This window comes from Hippocampus zosterae, chromosome 21, assembly GCF_025434085.1.
Source record: "Hippocampus zosterae strain Florida chromosome 21, ASM2543408v3, whole genome shotgun sequence".
In the NCBI taxonomy this organism is placed as follows: Eukaryota; Metazoa; Chordata; class Actinopteri; order Syngnathiformes; family Syngnathidae; genus Hippocampus; species Hippocampus zosterae.
Window position 1 is genome coordinate 4,522,657 of NC_067471.1, and position 6,260 is coordinate 4,528,916.

Below are 6,260 nucleotides of genomic sequence, written 5' to 3' on the forward strand. Positions count from 1 at the left end.
TTAGAATAGTCAAAAACATTCTTACATTGTTAAAAATAAGCATTGTTTTTGTTCATCTCTATTTATTTTCGCTTTCCTTTTATTGTGGCGTGAAATATTTTTTACAAAATGATACCTTTCGGAAATTTGTAACGTCAATATGAGCTTTATCTCAGTTTAGTTTATCGAAGATGATTTCTTTTGGCTCATGTTAACATATCTTAGCCTAGAATTTGGAATTTTTCTGCTAAATTTACACACTGTTACTAGTCTTTCATCTGTAACACTGCCGGAATCTCAATTGAGTTTAGCTTTGTATTGCTTCTTTAAGCTTAGTTTATCTTCATTTCAATTTAGTTTAGTGCAACCCAACCGAGCTACTCTTTGTTTGAAGAGTAAAGGTTGAGTTAAATTTTCCTTTTTCCTATAAATGTAAATGATGATGAGTCATACCTGAGTGTATCTTAGCTTTTTAAGACCAAATCAGTTAAAATAATACACTTCTGATGTTTTATTTACCTTATTAATTATTGCACAGAAAGCAACCTTCATCGCATATTTTTAAATCCCAATTTACACTTTAAAAATATAAAACTCCTGAGGTGGGGCAAAATGATTTTTCTAATCGCTTCCAGTGCTTTTGTGCCACAGTGAATTCTAGAGTAGACACTTGAACAAGGAGTGAGAGGAGATAAAATCTTTCTACCTGTCACTGTAATCACCTTAGTAAACAAACAAGGAGAGAGAAATCATTCCAAGCTTACGTAAGTAGCAGCCAGTTTCAGTGTGTAGATTAGTTTGGTGTCCTGTTCACTGTGTGCATAACCCAAAGCAGGATTTCCTAGCAACAAGAAAACATGTTGTACGCATTATAATGTGTCCTGAGGGTGTCGAAATTTAGTATGCAAGACTGGATTTATGCGATTGGGGCATGGCAACGTAAAAAGAAAAAAAAAATAAATATTTACCATCAAACAAAAAGTTTAGAAAGTGGTGCCTTGCGAGCTGAATGACCCTATTCAAGAGCTTTTTGAGATACGAGCCAAACATCGGCTGGTTTTATTTCTTTTGACTTGCAGGCAAAGATTTTATAAGCTAACACCCTCTATGTGGTGATGTTCAGGCTTTAAGCAACGGATATTAGAACACAAATGGTGTGTCCACACATGTAGACAAAAATTATAAATACTCTAAGGCATATATTAATTATCCTCTGCAAAAATTGACTAAGAGTAATACCACTTACTGAGTCATGAAAGTTCAATGTATACACATTGAATTGAAATTGAGCACGTGATGACCTGCCAGTGCAAACCCATTTTCCGTTCATCCCGATTTGAAGCTGTATAATGGAAGGTACCACGGAAGGACCACGTTGTTTTGTCATGACAATGTAATAAGCCTTGTCGACGTTTACATATCCCGTTGCCTCCGCCGTCAGCAGACTGTTAAGCGAAAAGGAACGACAAAAACAAAACAAAACAAAAAAAAGACTTTGGTAGCATCATCAGGGAGTTGCGTTAACCCGGCTGGCCCGTGTGTGTACCTGTGCGTCTTTTTAATCTTGCATCCTCATTGCCTCGCTCATCTTAAAGTTATCCAGATGATCGAATGTGGAGAAATACCAGTGCCTTTTTTAAAAGGGATGAAGATGGAACAGGGGTGTTGTTGGAATAGAAGAGGTTGCACGTGCTTGTCGTCGTAGTGTTGCAGAGCAGACGTGCCATACAAAGCCTTAGTAACGAACCTGACTCTGCACAACGCCTTGCCCTAAGTGGAAGGTGTCGCCATAGAAACGCACTCACAGGTGTCCTAATACTGATCCTTGAGTGACGCCACTTCTTGTCATCATGATCTCTCATAGCATTTTGTTTATTCTTTTGATATGGTTTTCTGCATAGACCTCTGTCGCTATTAGTTTTTTAAAAAAATTTAAATTATTTTTTTCCATTTCATCGTCACTGTACTGGTGTAACTTTGTAAATCCACTCCCGCCCCACATACTTTGTACCTTAATTGTGTGTATTCAGACTGACTGTATCCTCAAGGCACTGTTAATAACATCCTGGACGTCTATGGTCACATGTAATATCCCACAGAATAATAATGAAAAATCAAATGAAATCTTGTGTGTTTTCTTGTGATTAATTATAAAATTATATGGTGAGACATGATGCAACGTGAATTTCATACTATGGACTGATCATGATAATGACCAAAGACAAAATTTCTACTTTGTAATACCCCCCGCCCCCGCGCCCCCCTGAATAGAACTTCTCTAAACACACCCAGCACTATAACTAGAACTTCTTTTTAGCCATCTTGACTCAAGGAAAAGGGAGGGAAAGTGAAGCTACATGACAATGCAGAAATAATGCTATCAAGCTAATAATTAACATCGACCATGGGTAAACCTAAGGTAAGTCCTGTGTTCTATGTTTCATATATTTGAAATGGAGTCCGTCGCTCAAACCAAGGCATGCCAAACCAAGGCATTTGAGTATAAGAAAAAGACGTTAAAATACTCAATGTTTCTTTTATTACACAGTATAGCGCAGTCTGGTTTTCACCAGTTAGCGTGGCGGTTAACACCGATAGCATGTGTAGCCGCGATTAGGAGTATGTGCGAAGCCAAAATTAAGTTCAACAAATTTAACTCTATATTGAATTGGAAAGAATTTAGTCAGCAAGAATATGTATTTAGCTGTTTCTAGAATGACCACTACAAGTAAATTGTCACCCCTTCCTATGATAAAAATAAAAAATTAAAAAAACGTTGCCTGACGCTAAACTAAATGTCTGCGTAATGTTTTTGCTATTTTCAAACAAACTGGATCCGACTTGTAATTTGATTTATAGTTGATTTATTTAAAACTACCATTTCCCTTCTCGATGATTTATTGCTTTACACTTTTGACCACTAGATGTCGGCAGACACAATGAAGTGATGCACTGAGAGACGGATGACGAAGGTAAGTCATTAGAATCCACTTAAAATATAATGAACCGTCTACTTTCTAAAATAATAGAGACAACAAAACCTCATCAAAATGATATAAATTTTATTTCAGGGGTAGAATGGAGTGTTCTGTTTTGTAGCCTTTTTTATAAGAGGTAGCCATCATGCTGAAATGTTAACCCTTGGTAGGGCACTCATTTAAATACTATGAAATTTTAAAAAACATTAAATCAAGTTTGGAGAGTTATTAGAAGCCATAAACGGGATTTATGTCTGTTTTCAACATTTTCAAAAATGGCAATGTCTTCCATTAAACCATAATGCGCGTTGGCTGAGCGGGCCCATGTGGATGTCGCCGTTGCTAGGAGACATGCGGACGTCTTTCTGGCTGGCTTTTCGGATGTAGGAAGAAGGAGAGGGGAGACGATGTCTGGAAAAAAGGGTAGATGTAATATTTAGGGTAGGTCGTCGAGGAGACTGAAAAGGGAAAAGATGGAGAGCAAAGGATGAGGGGGGACACCATGTGTGTTATGTGCCCAGTGCACACCCCAGTTGGCAAATATTGTGGCCACAAAGCAGTCTCACTGAGTCTCATTATATTGCTCTGACATCTGAACAAAATGGTGGTCGCGAAACAGGCACTTCCTGTGGTTCGTGAAACTATTACTCATGCGGGGGATGGGTGTTATTTATTCATCAGAGGGGTTATTCATAGTCACAGTGACTAGTCGTGGGGCTAAATGGATGCCGCCGGCCGTCGATTGGGTTAATTGATAAATGATGTAATGTGCAGTGCAGCATGGCTGGCAAAGTTGCGCTGGCTCAGCACGGTGTTTATCCCCCAACCCTCCCCACTTCTGTGCTATCAACAGAGCATGAAAAGAACTGCTGCAGTGAGCCGCTCTCATTCACAGCTGGATTAACGGAGCGTCCAGTTGTCTTTTTTGGAAGCGTTATTCTTCTGTTCTACCCGAAATGACATGGCGGAGGGTTTCCCATCTGTCCTGCAGCGTGGCAATGCTTTGTCCCCCCCCCCCCCCCCCCCCCCCCCCCCACGGATGTCTTTGGGAGGAGTCGCTGCTATTTTTAGAGAGAATGACTTGGGGGAACACCTTTTCACAAAGCAGCCTTAAACATATCCACAACAGACGGTCGTTGACCACACTGCCCGTCTTGTGAAATTGTTTGCTTTCTCCGGGCAGAACTTGTAGTCCAGGATATTCATTTTTTTTCCTCTCATGCTTGAAAGATTAGACCCACTTCTTTCATCACATTATTATTTTTTTTTTTAGCAATCAGTACGTTTGACTAATCAGCTGTAAAACATTAATTATTTTCACCCGTATCTATTTCGGTCTCCCCTCGCCTCCCTAAAAATCAAAAAATTGTTTGTAAAAAGGTGTATTTTATACTCAACAGTCACTTTGATGTGAATAATTTCTGCTTTCGTGACACCTCAAATGTCTGTCAAACACACAAATCACCAGTGTAACAGGATTACAAATGTCAAACTTTACAAAGTATTCCCACACTTAATTAGTAGCAGTAGTATTTAGTAGCGTGTGTGCATGCATGCATGCATGTAAGTATGTGCATACGTGTGTGCGTACGCACATTTTGAAGTATTCGCGAGTACTTAAAAGCATTTCACGTTTACTCTTGAAAGTTACTCTTAGTTTGTTCTTGTTGCCTGTGGTCCCAAACTAGTTACAAGAGGGAACTCCACTGCAGGTGCATAGTTTCTTTTGTCTCTTGAAGCTGAGGTCGCATTTGCACTTCATGCTGCTATAAATAATCCGAGCACATTGATGTATTGACGTCTGCATGTCAGGGTGTCTCTTTTCGACCCTCTTAACTTTTTGTATCTCCTAGCTTTTAATCAATGGGCGCAATGGTCCCGAGTCCGACCCCTTAAATTGTCTGCGTGGTCGGCACTGGCTTTCACTGGCGATTGATGGCTGAAACAAACAACAAGAGGAGGCGGCGGGTTGGGTGGGTGGCTGCTAAGCAATCAAAGGACGCCGGGCGATGACTCAGAGATTTCGGAGGCGCTGTCTCCTCCGGTTGCCAGCCCGCCCGTCTAGTGTGGCAGACAATTTGCTGACTCCTTGTCGCCTTATCAGATGTTTGCCATCGCTTTGGTTACGCTCATAGACTTAAGACAGAAGGCTTGCGGCATCATACTTGAGCATTGTAAGGTTTTGGGGGGGAAAAAATGTGTGTGTATCATGTTACAGTGGGCAAGGAGAGTGCTGCGCAGGTGAGAAAACGAAAGCTTCTCAAAAATGTTCAACGTTTATGCAGATGGTTCTATTAATAGCAGTGGGAGAGCGGCGGTTCTGCTTCGAGTGGACTAAATTAACTCATTCACTCCCAAAGACGTTTTTAAACGTCTTTTCAGACGGTCTAGAATTGGCTGGTACTGAATGGGTTAAATGTCGTGCGGCGGGGTTGTGACTAGTACTGTCACACTCCGAAATAAATAAATATGATAAAATAAGACTTAGGAGCGTGTTCGCTTGTTCGGAAAATCACCCCACACTCTTGTACGGAAAGCAAATAGGATGGAGAACGTGTCTGCCGTCACCAGATTAACAAGCGTGATGAAAGCTGTCGCCACGAGTGCGAATGGCGGGGATGACTCAGTGAGTGGATGAAGTCGGAGGGAAGGAACATCCCGCAGGAGGTGGTGGGGGGTGGGAGGGGGGCACACTTTTCATTACAGATGCTCCCGAGCGCAGTGCCTCCAATGTGGCAATATCGAGAATGAAGTTTTGATTGCTTTTGTTTGAAAACTGCCAGAGGAAGAGCCTGAAACATAAATTGAGGGAGATTGGTATTCCGGGAAAAGAACTGATGAATGCAAACCTTGACCTTGAATCCACTCGACTGTATGTACTGCTGCTGTTTTTAATTTCAGGGACAGCGGTTACTGCAGTGGACACTCCGGTTTCCTCCCACGTTCCAAAAGCATGCGTGGCAGGTAAATAGAACACTCTAAATTGTGAATTTAATGTGAATGCGTCTACGTGTGCCCTGCGATTGACTGGCAACCAATTCAGGGTGTGTACCTCGCCTATTGCCCGAAAGCTGTTGGGATATGCTCCAGCACGCCTTCACGAGGATAAGTGGATCGGAAAAAAAAAAACTCTTAAATGTCGAGAAATTGATTCATTCAAATCTTTTTCAAAAACTGGGTCAAATTTTTGACGCAATCAATTATTTCTGAATTTATTGCAATGTTTTGTAATTGAAGTGTCATCAGGTTACAGGTTGCATGAGAGGGTTAAAATGTATGGAATGTAGCAAAATGAACAGGTGG

The 6,260-nt window shown here is 40.9% G+C and overlaps 1 protein-coding gene across 1 annotated transcript in view; it reads left to right on the top strand.

Annotated features, from left to right (window-relative positions):
* The window catches only part of osbpl8 (oxysterol binding protein-like 8), a 70,967-nt gene that overhangs the window by 34,391 nt on the left and 30,316 nt on the right, over nucleotides 1-6,260 (top strand). The window lies entirely within an intron of this gene.